Source organism: Lissotriton helveticus, chromosome 5_1, assembly GCF_964261635.1.
Source record: "Lissotriton helveticus chromosome 5_1, aLisHel1.1, whole genome shotgun sequence".
Classification (NCBI taxonomy): domain Eukaryota; kingdom Metazoa; phylum Chordata; class Amphibia; order Caudata; family Salamandridae; genus Lissotriton; species Lissotriton helveticus.
Genome location: NC_136065.1, coordinates 1,891,859,962 through 1,891,875,630, shown reverse-complemented (window position 1 = coordinate 1,891,875,630; position 15,669 = coordinate 1,891,859,962).

Below are 15,669 nucleotides of genomic sequence, written 5' to 3'. Positions count from 1 at the left end.
TTACTAGAAAAATCTCCAACAGATCTATCTTGATGAATCTCTGGTTTATGTACAATAATTGTATCAGTCTTATCAACTTTATCATGATTATTCACAACATTACTAGTAATGTTAGTTTTATACATCTCTTTATCTATTCCAAAAGAAAAAATGACAGCTAAAATTAACCAAACAAGACAATTTGCAACATCTTTTAAAAATTGAGCATCTCGAATTATTATTATTATTATTCTTAGTATAAGGCATCTTTACTTTTCAAACAAGACCCCTAAAAATAAAAATAAAAATTTAAAAATTATTGAACATACTCCTCTCTTTTTTTAACAGATAACTTTAGTTTCTGACAGCTTTTCTTCGACCTTATGTCAGACATTAATATGTTTTCCAGCTAACACAATTCTTCGACCTTGTGTCACCTAACACAATATCTTCAACATAGTGTCACCTTATGAACAAAATCAATCATTGTCACTTGCATCATCAAAATTTCTTTGACTACTATTTACTTCTACTACTGGTGGAATTATGATGTAGGTCCACTCAGGCGATTTGTACTTCTGATTTGGCTTTATTACTCTTTTTGCTCTGCTGTTTATCACTTCTATTTTCTTTCCTGCTTGTTCTTTCTTATTTGTGTCTTCTTCCTTTTGACTTGTGACCTCATTCACCTGTTCTTTTGCTTTATTCACTAATTTAAATTTTAGGCCTTCGTTTTCTTTTGGCCAATTATCTCCTTTTCTTGATAATTTTCTTTTCGGTTCTGCCAAATTATACTCCACTCTCCAAGCTCTTTTCCTTGATCTTTTCACTTTTGATTCATCTCCACTTTCATCTGTTTCACTTTCTGTGTTATCAGCTGATTCATTAATAATCAGTTTTACTGTATCCAATTCTTTTTTTGATTCAGGAACTTCTTTACTCGGCAGTTTCACTCTGTTAGGAACATTATACTTATAGCTGGTACTTGGTAATTCTTCTTCTTCAATTATTTCCAATTCTCCAGTTTCAGAATTTTCGTTCCTTCTTCCAGAGCTTACAATCAGCTTTTCAATACTCTCCTGGTCTTGATCTTGAATCACTTCTAGTTCAGTTTCCTTTTCTGCTTCTTGATCTAGCAGATCTTCATAATTTTCATTTTCTTCAGAATCTTGTATCACAACTTCTTCATTCTCTTCATTCAATGCCTCATTCGCATTAGAATTTTCCAGATGTCGACTTTCTTGTCGATCTTCAGGATCTGGATTTCTTTCAGGTTCTTCTTCTGAATCTGAATCAGCTGTTGTTTCACCTTCATCAGGATTCTCAGGTGCTGGTAAACGTATGGTGTGGCTAGCATGAATCCATCTCTTCAATCCCCTACACATCATCTGCCTCATCTTGTAACTGTTTTGCTCCCTGCCAAGTCTCAACTACAGATGTTAACATAAGTGAGTTCAAAACATGTTCATTTTCTTTTTCCCGATTCACAGACACATTTTCTTTTGCACAAAATCTTGCTATTGTGTCAGCATATGAATTTCCTTTTGTTATGTAATCCTCACCTTTTTTATGTGCTGTGCACTTTACTACTGCAATTTTTTCTGGTAGCTGAATTCCGTCAATTAATCTTTTAATCAACTATGCATTTCTTATTGGTGATCCCGCAGAAGTTAAATAACCTCTTTGAGACCAGAGCTGGCCATAGTCATGGACTACACCAAAACCATACTGACTATCAGTCACTATAGTAATTTTTAACTCTTTTCCCAATTCACATGCACGAATCAAAGCAATCAATTCTGCTACTTGAGCTGAACGAATTCCTTTGAGACAGGAAGCTTCAATCACATCTGCAAATGTACACACCGAATATGCTGCACTCAGAACACCTTCATCTGTTCTTAAGCATGAACCATCAACAAACAAAACATAATCTGATTCAGCTAATGGGACATCTTTCATGTCCTGTATTGGTTTAGTGCAATATTCTAATACATCCAGGCATTCATGATCAACAGCCTCATCCCTGATTTTTGTTTCAGAAGTGTCAGGTAATAATGTGGAAGGATTTAAATTCACACATCTCGCAGTTGAAACATTATCCGAGCCAAGAATAACCTTTTCATATTTTGTTAGCCTATTGTTTGTCAAATGTTGTGTTCTGCTTCTTGCGAGGAGAATATCAACTGAGTGTGGTACATATACTTTTACTGGAAATCCCATTATTATTCCTTCACTCTGTTCCAAACTTACACTTGTTGCAGCTACTGCTTTTAAGCAACCTGGTAATGCTTTAGCAACGGGGTCAAGAACAGCTGAGAAATATGCTATTGGCTTTCTCAGTTTTCCATGTCTTTGTATCAGAACTGACAATGCACATCCTTCTCTTTCACTGCAATACAGCTCAAATTCTTTTTCATAGTCAGGCATTCCTAATGCTGGAGCTTCACACAAACTTTTCTTTAACTGTTTAAAAGCTTCTAATTCAGTTTCTGTTAGGCTTATCGGGTCTTTTATGTCTGCTTTTGTCAGTCTCTGCAGTGGCTTTGCAATTACTGAAAATCCACTAATCCATTGACGACAATAACCCACCATTCCTAGAAACATTCTAACTTGCCTCTGTGTTTTTGGAGGTTGCATTGCTTGAATCATTTTCATTCTTTCTGTTGTCACTTGTCTGACTCCCTTTGCAATTCTGTGACCAAGATATTTTACTTCTTGTTTGCAAAACTGTAATTTTGCAGGAGGTACTTTATGTACCTCATCTGCCAGATGATTTAAAAGAGTAATGGTATCTGTGCACAATTATCTCTTGTTTTTGCAGCCACAAGGAGGTCATCAATATACTGCACTAACAAAGATTTTCCAGGTAAATCTAGATTTTCCAAGGATTTCTTTAGCAATTGATTAAAAATAGATGGACTTTCGGTGTACCCTTGAGGGATTCGACACCATGCTAGAATACGCTCTTTGAACCGAAACGCAAAAATTTGTTGGCTTTCTGGGTGCAATGGAACAGTAAAGAATGCATTACACAAATCAATAACCGTATACCATTCTGCATCATGCGGAATCTGATATAAAATTACCACTGGGTTTGGTACAACTGGGCAACATGGAACCACAATTTTATTAACCTTTCTCAGGTCTTGAACAATTCTGAAAGTTCCGTTTGGCTTTTTAATTCCCATAATCGGTGAATTACATGGGCTACTCTCAATTTCTTTTAGAACACCTTGTTTTGTGAATTTGTCTATTGCAGGAGTTACTCCTTCAATCACTTCTGCTTTCATTTTATACTGAGGAATGTTTGGATAATCTGCTCCTTGTTTTACTGATATTTTTACTGGATCTATATTTTTCATCAAACCCAGTGAAATCCCAAATTTTTACATTCACTGTGTCTTTTAATTCTTCAGGTAGATTATTCTTGTCAAACACAGGAAATAATTTACTTTCTTCTGCCTCAACCATTGAAATTGTTAATTTGTAAAGCCCATCTTCTTCTGGAGTGTGAAGCTCAATACCATCCGGTGAGCAATATATTGCACAATTCATCTTGCACAGGATATCCCTACCTAACAGATTTACAGGACTGCTATTACAAACTACAAATCTATGCATATCTTTAAATTTACCTATTTCAACTTCAACTGGTTCAGTTATATCTCTTTTTATTTGTTAATTATCTACACCTACTACTTGGATTTTATCTCCAGAGAGAGGAAGGTTTTCTATTTCCACTGATCTAAAAGTAGAACGGGTAGCACCTGTATCCACTAGGAAAGTATTTTCTACACCATTCACTTTACCATTTACAAATGGACCAGATTGATCTACCTCAAGAGTGGCTCCAAGCACACACTCTTCCTCCTCTCTCAGGCACCGTCAGAAGTATTCTTCAGAATCACTCCCTCCATCTTCTTTCAACCAATATTGTTGTGACACATTCGACACATTCACTCTTGGTGATCTGTTTACCTGTTCACCTCCGCTGAATCCTGTTTCTGCACTGTATCTCTGCACATTTACACAGTTTGGAAGTGGTGGTTGTGGTAACTGACTTTACTGAATCACTACCTGTCGCTGTAGCTGTTGCTGCTGATTTATCTCATTCTGCATCTGTGGATTTAATGATGCATTTTTTAAATAATTTCTGGGCGGATTCTTGCATTCGCGCTTCCAGTGTCCAATTTCGCCACAATTAAAACACGGGAGTTTCTGTTTTAACTCAATATTTCCCATCAATTTTGGTTTATTATAATTACCTTTAAATTTCCCTTGATTCTGATCAACATTTTTATTTCCCAAATTTGCTATTTGTTGTTCAGCCACTTTTACCTGTGCCCACATAGCTTTTTCTTTTAACTTCTTTTGTTTAGCATCTATTTCATCACTACAGTATTTTGCTTTTCTCAAGATATCATCTACTGTGTGTCATTGCCAACCAACTATTCCAGTTCTTACCATTTCACTAATTTCAGGTCTCAAGCCATATACAAATCTGTATATAAAATGACTCATGTCTTTTTCACTTACATTTTCATAACCACTGTATTGTTTGAATACCAGCAGTAATCTTTCATAAAATGAATGTACTGATTCTTTTGGCTCTTGGGTTGTTCTATCTATTTTAACCCAATCTATCTCTTTTTGGGGGAATCTTGTTTTTCAAAAATACAATTACCTGATCATACTTTCTCATTACCTCTGGTGAAGGAGCACCTGTTACCTTATGTCGAGGGTATTCTTCTTTAGGCCAATTTATAGTAATGTTACATTCTGCCCAAAGATCTGATAGGACAACTATGTCAAAGAATCCGTCAAGATCGATCCACAAAACTTTTGAAACTTTCACAAACCTGTCTACCTGTCGATACCATTCTACAGGTTTTTCTCTTAATCGAGGGAAATCATTTGTAAACATTAAAATGTCCTGTCTTGTCCATGAGACATGCACATACCCTCCTCCCGGTATTTCTCTCATTGGAAATTCATTTATTACTAATTCCTTCTTTTCTCTGATAGGAAAAGCTAAGCTGGTTCTGTCTTCATCTCTTTTCTTTGTCCATTTCACTCTCCATTTACTTAATTCACCCCATTTTCTCAAAATCACAATCAAATCTTTTATGTGTATTATTCTTCCTGTGGTATTCATATTTTCAATATCTTTTTCAGAGAAATTCACCCTGTAAGTTTTCTGCAAATTCTTCTGCTTGCTTAAATCTACTTCTAATTCAGAAGCCATATCCTCTAATTGATCATATTTGTTTTTTGTTTTCCAGGTTATGCTTTTGCAAATAAATAATAATTCATCATCCTGATATGCCTTCAAACTGTCAGTTCCAATCGTTCCAATTATTAATTCCTCCAAATCTGCTTTCAATTTTGCAACATCAAGTAATTTACATTCTGGGGTTTGTGCTAAATCTATTTTACTCAGACTTTCTTCTGGAGTTCCAGAGTCAGATTCTGCACCAGATGGAGTTTTACTCGTCAAACTTTGATTAAAAGTTAAGTCAGGCATCATTATTTTCTCTCGATGTATTTCAGACAAATCTGAATAAAATTTTTCAGTCACTTTCTGTATTTCTGAATTTAATAGAACAGTTAAAGCTGATTGCCTAATTTCTTTTTGATCAAATACTGGAAGAACAGGTCCAATCATTACAGGTACTGTTACTGCTTCCATGCTTTTAGTTAACTGTTGTATTAATTCATTCGTAGAACAAATATTTTCTGAGGTATTTGGTAATTCCTCATACCTTTCTGTTCTTTTTCCATTTCTAGGGGTTTCATTACTTTGAACTGGGGTTTCAATATCATTTCTATTTTCTCCTGATATATTTGAATTACATCTTGTTTCTACTCTTTCAGGTGTTTTTCTATAATTCTGATTTGTTTTAGGAGATGTCTCATCAATAATTTCTCTTGGAGGGGCACTTGGAGAAGTCCATGAACAAACTGGTTGATAAGGTGGCGGTTTTCTAGTATAAATCTCTTATAATACCGCATCTTCTGAATCACTTTCTTCACTAATATTATTTTTCTTTTGGGCACTCTTTTGTTCAGTAACCTCATCAATTAGTCTCACTGGGTACAAGCCATCACACATGTCTGCACTTCTCCATCGACGCATTCTATCCTCATGTGTTTCTCTATTAAGACCTAATCCTGTTCCCCTTGATATTCCTCTACTCTCTCGTTGTAGTTCAAACATTTCATCTTCCTATTCAACTAGAGCTTCAAATTGAGTAGGTCTAGGTTTTGGTACAAGTTTCATCATTTTTTCTCTTACATTTTTCAAAACTGGCATGTTAAATGATCCGTCTTCCGGCCATGCTAATACACCATCATTTTCAGTATACTTCATCCAATTCTCAATCCAAAGACAAGTATGATAACCATATTCACCCAACATATACGATGCAGGTGTACTTATGAATTAACCTTCCACCTCGCGTTAACATTTTCTTGTCAGGTTTAATTTTGTTTTTCAATTTCTGAAACCATGAAAGCTTCTTTTTCTCCTTCATGTAATAATAATCCATGTTTTTTTTTTTTAAACAATTTCCCTTACTTCGGTAAAGATCGTAACAACTTCCTTGTTTTTCCGCAACACCAACCAATCCGTGCGTGAAACTTACCAACCAGCCAATCAAGTTATGCTTCGTCACTATTTTGCTCAACCAATAGAATTAGTGTTTTTCAGGATGAGCCAATCAGCTGTAAGCTTACCTTAGTCACGGGAACCAATCTGTGCGCGAACACTGTGACGTATGTTAGCCAATCACAGCGCGACACTTGTGACGTATGCTACCGCTGCAGCTACTCTGTCCCTCGCTCCTTAAACTAACACCTCCTTTACAATTTTAAAGCGCCATATTTACAAATCTTTCAATTGAATTCTGTTAATAACTCCACAAAAAACAAACCATTTGTCTGTTTCGCTAAAATAAAGTAAAAGCTTTCCCAATTATTCAAGTATTCTTTTCACGTGAAATAGACAACGCTATTTTCACAGAATATTTAAATTTGTCGCTAAAGTAAGGCTACTTTACCCTTCTAGCAGGTAATAACGAACTTGTTTCTCTCTTAATGCACATACAGAGATATTTTACACCTCCTTAGAGACAATTCAGAGTTTAACTCGATCGTACATTACAAATTCATTTACACACATTCATACAGAAAAAAATCCCTAACCATGCATACTGAAATCTTTAGTAGGACTCTAACCCACAAATAGAAATCCTCACTCGCCAGTAAGATAGACGGCGCTTCCTTACCCTTCACTCAAGCTTAGATAAATTCTACTACTCTTTTCACAGTGAGTTTTAAAACAGGCTCCAAGTCCCTATACTCGAAAGCTACGATTTCATAGACAATCCTCACTATACATTCTACCTTACACACCTAAAATACACACCTAAAATCCCTAAACTTCTGCTGTACGTCCACAACACTTGTGATATACGGCGATACAACTATTTTGAAACAGAACAAATGCACTGTGTAACTTCACCTGTCACACTTCTCATACCGGCACAAACTAGGAATTTTCACACTGCTGGAAAAAACCTTTCGACTACATATAACAACTGAACAAACGTAACATGTTTTAGACATTAATCCTATGAATTACCATGTAACATACCAGTTACCATAGTAACCGAACTCTGCTACCAAGAAATTGATCCAGCGCTCCTATTGAAAAACTGTCTCAATAACGCTACCTATCACCTCAATACTCACCATTAATCATGAAACACATATAAAGGCCCATACTACCAATGAGACAATTTTTTTGAGCGACTGAATCAGGTGGTATGATTAACTAAACTATTCACTTATTATTTACAAAATTATATACAACTGCAGTTTATCTATTTTTACCATGGTTTAAACATTTATTAATTATTAATCAGACCACCAAGGCGATTGAATCAACTGATGATAACTAGATCATGAATAAACAAGACCAGCTTGTCATTTCAAACCTATTTTATTAACTTTATTTTTCAAAGAGAGAAAACATTTACGTTTTTAGAATCTTTATTATATAAGCAAATAAGAAAGCAGCATTTTAATAAGGAAATGAATTAATAAACTGACATTTTCAAAGCAAGCTCAGAAACATGAAACATTAGCAGAATAACAGTTTCCATTCCCTAACCTATTTCCCTGTCTATTTCTCACTTCACCTAGAAAGGAAAATCATTTGAAGTCTGCTGTCCTTACGTGCGCCAAAGGTCCGACAGCATGTCACGTCAATCAGGGATCGGAAAGCAGCGAGCCAGCAACAAACTTTTTTCCTGCTCATGGTGTCAGGTTTTATACCTTTTTTTCTAGCTAAACTTTCTACATTTTACATACTTTAAAGCAAATTCTTGCTTTTCATTGGCTGTCCTGTGTCAGTCCACAATTAGGTCATCTCCGATTCTTGGCCAAGTCCAGGCTTCACATAAGCCCTATTGTCTTTCACTTCCACATCTTTCAGCTTCCTCAAGAAAGTTACTTTTCCTCGAGTTTCGAACATTTACTTCCTAGCCTTGGCAGACACTTTAAGTTTCTGTCCTTGAGCCTTTTCTCCGTGAGCACATTCAACTCAGCCAAAGAACTGCTTTTTCAATTGATGATGACTGTGCAGTAAAAATCTTCACAGCTACGCATGTGCAAGACATCGCTCTGGACAAGCTTTCGCGTCTGCAGTTCTGTCAACCATGTTTTCTGAACCACCTTTAGGCCTCACTTTGGAAACTATTATTAAACAAACACAAGACATCAATTAATTAAAGAATTGAGACCCATTCTGTTACCCACCCCCTTTACTAATTAATCCTGTTAATTATGTTAACTAGCAGAAGCACAAACAAGCAGCATTATATTTACTTCTCCTTTAGGAACTGCGCGAACTCCTTGAGCTTTTGTCACAGAAAAGACATAACATAAGCACACAAAATAAGCACATGCTATTAGTTAAAACAGCCGCGTTTAATACTGACAAAGACAATAGACAAGGTTAGTTTATTATTTTTCTCTTTGCGTTTGCAACATAAAGCACATTAGTTTATCCTGTGTGTATTGATCAATGTATTCTTAAACTAAGTTGATTAGTAATTTTCACCACAAGCTTATTAATTTAATTAATGTAACAAGAGATTAACTTCACAAGTTTGAACAAAATTTTGTTCTTCACCTTGCTTCATCACTAACAATATTCAACCTTTTCTGCGGTGACCATGGAGTGCTCCTTTTGACTGTTGGACTACAAACTTTCTGAGCTACTGTGTTTTGCCTTTCAACAACTCTGCGCTTACACCTCTATATATATATATATATCTCTCAAAACTTTCTTGTTTATTTTTAAAAGAGGGATGTTACCAATTAGTCTGGATTATTGATTGACTTCGAGCCGTAAAGTTTAGACTACTAACTTCCTGGTTGTTGGTATGATTTTCTAAAAGTTTGTTGTCTTACCTTTACTTCAGGAAGCTGTTTGTTTTTAAAATTGGCTCGTGAAAGCTTGTTTATCTTCAAACTGCACCCGTGCTCACTGCTTACAAGGGATTTTCGTGCTCCAGCATTCTGAAGTTCTTCTGCAGCATTAGCTGATTTCGCCTGGTGTGTGACGGCTTTACGTTCTGCGCTGAACGTCAATTGGCAGCCATACTGGATGCTTGAATTTCCCTATTCCATCTACAGACAAGTGTTTTTTGACGGTTTTTACGTCCTACGTACGTTGCATGTTTTAGCGGCCATTTTAGATGTGTTTTTCCACTACTTTATCTACGGGCCGCGTATTGCTTCTGTGATACGCACATGGCTGGCATACCAGCTTTCAAGTAACGTCAATCACTTGTTTGGCAATTCAGTTGTCCTGAATTTTGGGCAAATTCTTTTAGCCGCATGTCATTTCTGTGATACGCGCACAGGTTTAAGCTTATGCTTCAACAGTGATGCGCACACTTGATCTTGACTGACGCGTACTGGATTACATTTAAGAACAGCGTGCCACTTCTGTGACACGCACACAACTTTCTAACTTATATTTCAACGGTGACCAGCATTTTTCTTCAGTAACGCGCACACTTGTCCTTTAACTTTGATTCCAGCGTGCTTCCCTCTGTGACACACTCTCAGTGAGTTAAGATGTGTCTTTGGATTTGTATTGCAACAGTGAAACAGACACTTATAATTTTAATACTTGTCTCATTTGTCACACACTCGCATTGACATAAGAGGTGTCATGTTACATATATGTTGCTATAGTAATGCACAGTTAATATTCAAAAGTTTGCTTGAATAGGTTTCTTATGTGACTCTATTTAATTTAAAGAGTCTCTTAGAGTGATAATTTAACGCAGCAAAATACTGAAATACACACCAAGTATTATTCATATTTATTGATTTTGTATAATTTCATTGTGGTATTAGCATTTTTTATATATAATGGTGTTACGCTTCCCCATTATAAGTTATACCTGATATAACAACTTTGTCCACAGTGTACTTGGAGAATTTCTAACTTCTTTCAAGATGCAAAATGTACCTGCTCCTCCTTTTTAGGTCGAGGCCTCGTCCGCACTGCTGTAAGCAGTGGGCGGAGCTGAAGATTTAATGTTGTCCAGTATGGGGGCTTGAACCCGCCCCTCTTCTCCATTGGCTGGCCTCGTAAATGCTGGCCAGCCATTGGAGGAGAGGGGCGTCACTTGGTTCAGGCCCCGTCTTGAGCGGATTCGGGGGCATTTCTCTCCCGTTTTTTAAGCCCCACCCCTTTTCTTGTAGTGGGCATTACACCCTCCCTCTCGCCGAGGTCCCAGTCTATTCCTCCTATAATGTGCCTTTTGCTACCTCTTGTATTTTGTTTGCTCACAATTGTCACTTTTGCCTCATGTAACTTAACGTCTGCTTTTGTAACGTGTTCACTCGTAATCTTCTCATGTATCATTTCTGTTCCTATTGTGAAGCGCTCTGACGCACCGCCTGGATTGACCTGAAGGGGCCGCCGCGTTGCCCGCGGCGACCCGGAAGTGCTTCCCCCCAGGACCCGGATCCAGACCGGGGTTTGCATCTACCAGCGTAGCTTCTGTCAGCTGAAGCAAAGAACATATCACTCACTTAAGCCGCTTGTTTTGTACGAACTAATCGGCAGCACGCCCGAAGAGATGGTGTCCATCACGTGAAATCACTCGGAAACAGTCCCCAGAGGTGATTCCTATCTCGGTTCACAGGAAAGACCACCTGGTACTCAGCCCCAAATCCCCCGGCCCATCATCAACCAGTGTACTTACCCCCTGGCTGTTGGCAGCGGGGGCCCCCTCGGCACTCTTCCCGGCCTCGCCCCCCTCCAGGGTAGGCGGCTCTCCCAGCACGGGCTGCTCATCCTCCATACGCATGTGTCCGGGGGGCCCGAGGGCTCTTTGCAGGTGCGTGCCCGGCTTCCCTAAAACACTCCCCCGTGGTGCTGGCCTCTCCACTGTGTATGTTGGGGTGGGGGTGGCTGGTCGCGCCTTGGTATTATTGCCTCCGTTCTTCTTGTATTCATTACACACAGGGGAGCGGGTCACGGCTCCCGGTGCCGCCAGTGGTGAGATGTTGGACACGACTCATCATATTCTGTGGCTGCTGCAGCCTTTTAAACCCGGTTTACTGGCGCTTGCGAATGAACGAGAGGTCCAGCCCCGGGTAACACGCCAGAGCCCCTCGCCCTCTCGCTTCATCCGCGCGCGCCCGCCGGCTGATTCAGGAAGACAATGTTTTGCGCGAGATGGCAATAATGCCCCCTGCCCTTCAGCAGGAGAGGAGAGGAAGCATTGCACGGACACACAAATAACGCTGGCGTCACTTCCTCTTATTACACCGGAGCTGGAATCAGGGCTCCCTGGATACGGAGATAAATCTCGGCGTCACAAATAGACCAGTTAATGAGGCCTGCCTATTTTACGAGCTCCTCACAAGGACCCGCGAGAGGAAGGCTTCAGAGACGGCCTTTGATTTATTCTCAGACCCTCGGGTGCCTGCGCGGAGCTATGTCTTTAAAGACTGCAGGGCTGCGGACGGCAACTCTTAAATGCAAGGCCCAGCTCGATGCTCTCTTCTCCAGGTATTGGCACTGTGAATGTCTCTGCTGCACACCCAGGGTAAAACAGTACTGTGTTGCATGAGCTGTGTTCTCTATGGTAAGGATGCAACACTACAATAAGACATTGGCAGCAGAGAAGAGGCGGGCACCGAGACTGCCCTGCAGGGCCGGCCTTATCCCTGGTGGTACCAGGAGCCGCATTATTTGTTGGCACCCCTCTCCTCCCCCCATTACCACCTCCACCACGGATTTCCTCACAACCACCCTTTAACAGAGCCTCTCAAGTCTCCATAATTACTTTCTGTCAGATGCATTTGATGAGTTTTATAGCGCCATTCATACCAGTGTAGGGTGACATAGCACTTTACATAACATGCTTATTACACAGAGACAACCAATCAGTGTTTTAATCAGTGTATAGGAAACGTTACATACGCCAAAGGACTCCAAGGTGTCATTCACACTGGTAGGCAGTATAGTTTAAGAGTGCTTGTCTGGAAAAGCACAAACTCAGAATTTAAATGTAGCACCATGGTCGGGGGTTCTCTTAAATATTAAGAATGTATTTCTATCCAAATTTGCTCAATTTGAAACATTATGATAATGAAAGACATATCGCTCTAACTTATACTGTGCAGTTTTCATGCACCTCTTTGTTGACAGTTAATTGCTCACTCTTCTACATTAGGTTTTAGTCAAAACTTCCACTAGACAAAAGTTAAACTCTCTCCATGAAGAATATTAATCAGTGGAGTTATCTTGACATTTTTATTGTTTCCGGAAAATTGTTGGAGGTAAGGAGCGCAGCAGCAGGTGCTCATAAAACCATAATATACAGCGCCCCCAACCGAAGTCGGCACCCAGTGTGGGGGTCGAAGCCGCACTGCCCAGAGATGGCCCCGCTGAGCCATGGAAACACAGGCTGGAATGTGGGGGGGCGGACTGGATTCCGGTTCCAATAGGTATTATTGAGCTCGTTCTCGGCCAGCCTCAAGGAATCACTCCTGCACAATATGTCGGCATCTGACCCTTGCACCAATGCCAGCTCACTTCCAGTGTGTTTGTTGGGTTAGCAATCGGGGAGGGGGAAAGCACCTTGCTCCCCACTGCAAATAACTTATTTCAATGGGTACATAGGGATCCCTTTTGTTAGGTCTCAGCCTAGTCTACACTGCTTAGCAGTGTCGTGCAGCCGAGATCTTATGTAAACAGTGTATGGGGGCCAGCCATTGGAGGAGAAGGGCGTCACTCCATTCAAGCCCCGTCTTTTTTGGATTCGGGGGCGTGTTTTTTGCACTTTTTAACTCCGTGACGTCACCTGTCACTCAACAGCAAAAACCACGCCCCCGAATGCAAAAATGGCAGCGCTTTTCTGATGCCATTTCTGCCCGACCTCCGCCGGAAGTTGTCGAGAAGCTACGGTGAGTGCTTGCTTTTCTTGCCTATCTTCCCTGATTGTGCCCGTGTTCTTGCCCCCCCTCGTTGGTTGTGCTTGCTCTCCTACCCCCCTTGCTGGTTGTGGTTGCTCTCCTGCCCCCCCATCGCTGGTTGTGCTTGCTCTCCTGCCCCCCCCTCGTTGGTTGTGGTTGCTCTCCTGCCCCCCTCGCTGGTTGTGCTTGCTCTCCTGCCCCCCCCCCATTGCTGGTTGTGCTTGCTCTCCTGCCCCCCCCCCTCGTTGGTTGTGCTTGCTCTCCTGCCCCCCCTCATTGGTTGTGCTCGCTCTCCTGCTCCCCCTCGTTGGTTGTGCTTGCTCGCTCTCCTGCCCCCCCTCGTTGGTTGTGCTTGCTCTCCTGCCCCCCCCCTCGTTGGTTGCGCTTGCTCTCCTGCCCCCCCTCATTGCTTGTGCTTGCTGTCCTGCCCCCTCGTTGCTTGTGCTTGCTCTCCTGCCCCCTAGTTGGTTGTGCTTGCTGTCCTGCCCCCTCGTTGCTTGTGCTTGCTCTCCTGCCCCCTAGTTGGTTGTGCTTGCTGTCCTGCCCCCTCGTTCGTTGTGCTTGCTCTCCTGCCCTGCTATTGGCATTGTAAATGACAATGCCATTTATTTATGTTTTAAAAACAAAAACATAAATACAAATAATGTCATGAGCAATGCCAGTAGCTCTAACTTTAAGAATGCCGAGACCATTGCATTGTAAATGCTTGTTTTCTTTCTTGCCCTGGCGATCCACCCATAAAGTGGCAGAAATGGCGTAAAGTCTTCGATAGATATGCAGGAGTTTGTGGTTCTTCCTTTAGCGCTGAAAGGAAAACAGCGTTGTTATTAGATTGTCTAGGATCAGAAGGAAAAGAAGTATTCGATCATCTTCCTGATATTCATGAACCTGATCTTAATGAATTTGAAATCTGCATAGCTAAATTGGACAAACATTATTTGCCCAAAGTCAGTACCATTCTCGAGAGGTATCATTTTGGTCGTAGATGTCAACTTGAAGACGAATCCATAGAAAATTACATAACTGCCTTAAGAAAACTTGCGTCTTCATGTAAATTTGGCTCTACTGTGGATGAAAGAATTAGGGACCAATTTTTGCTTGGTTGCAATATTGAACGAGTTAGGGAGGAGTTATGGCAAAAAGATGAACCATCGCTAGAAGATGTCTTGATCATAGCTTAGAGAAGTCAGCATTCACTTAAGTGTCTAGATGTGATTAAAAAAAATGGTGATAAAAAAGAAAAAGATTCTGTTCAAGTGGTTAAAGAATTCCAAATGGTAACTAAGTAACCTGACCAAAAAAAGTTAGATTCAGGGAAAAACAAGAAATGTAGTTCTTTTCAACCCAAATGTTTTTGCTGTGGCAAGCTGGGTCATTTGGCTAATGATAAGTCATGTCCAGGGTGGAAGTCTACATGTTCTAATTGTAAAAAGAAAGGTATTGTAACTGCTGCGTGTAAAATCAAATCTTATAAAGGGAAAGCGCATGAAATTTATGAAGATTGTGAAGGTGTCAGTGACACTGATCCTGAGCTTGACTGTGGTCAAATTCTCCTACAAGTTGTTAATAGTGAAAGTAAAAATTGGCTCATTGATGAAGTCTTAGTTCATGGGAAGAGTGCTTCTCTTTTATTTGACTCTGGTGCTAAAATCACAATTGTTTCAAAAGAGTTTTATTTAAAGAAATTAAAACATGCTATAAAAATGTGTTCCCCTGACATAACACCACGTGCTAATGGTGGTGAACCAATTAAACTTTTGGGTATTTTTGTGGTCCTATCTATACTACTATTATAAAGAGAGAACAGAAACCTTTTGGCAAGGTAAACTCGGGAACCACAGCGCCAATCCACACATTGTAGAAATTGTCAGGATGTGCAGATGGACATAGGCTATAAAAAAAAAAAAAAAAAAGTAGTGCCCTGAAAGTAGCGCCGGCCGCGACGCTACGCTGGCCGCGACGTAGCGCTAGCCGCGACGTGCGTGATGACGAGGAGGAGCGGCAGACATGGAGCGGCGGTGAAGTGAGGAGAACGGGGAGAAGCGGCGGCTCAGGTGCGTCATGGCGAAGAGGAGCGGCAGTGAAGTGAGGAGCGCGGGAAGGAGCGGTGGCTCAGGTAAGGTAGCACATTGGAGTCGGGGCGGGAGGGAGTTGGGGCGGGAGCGGGTGTGCACA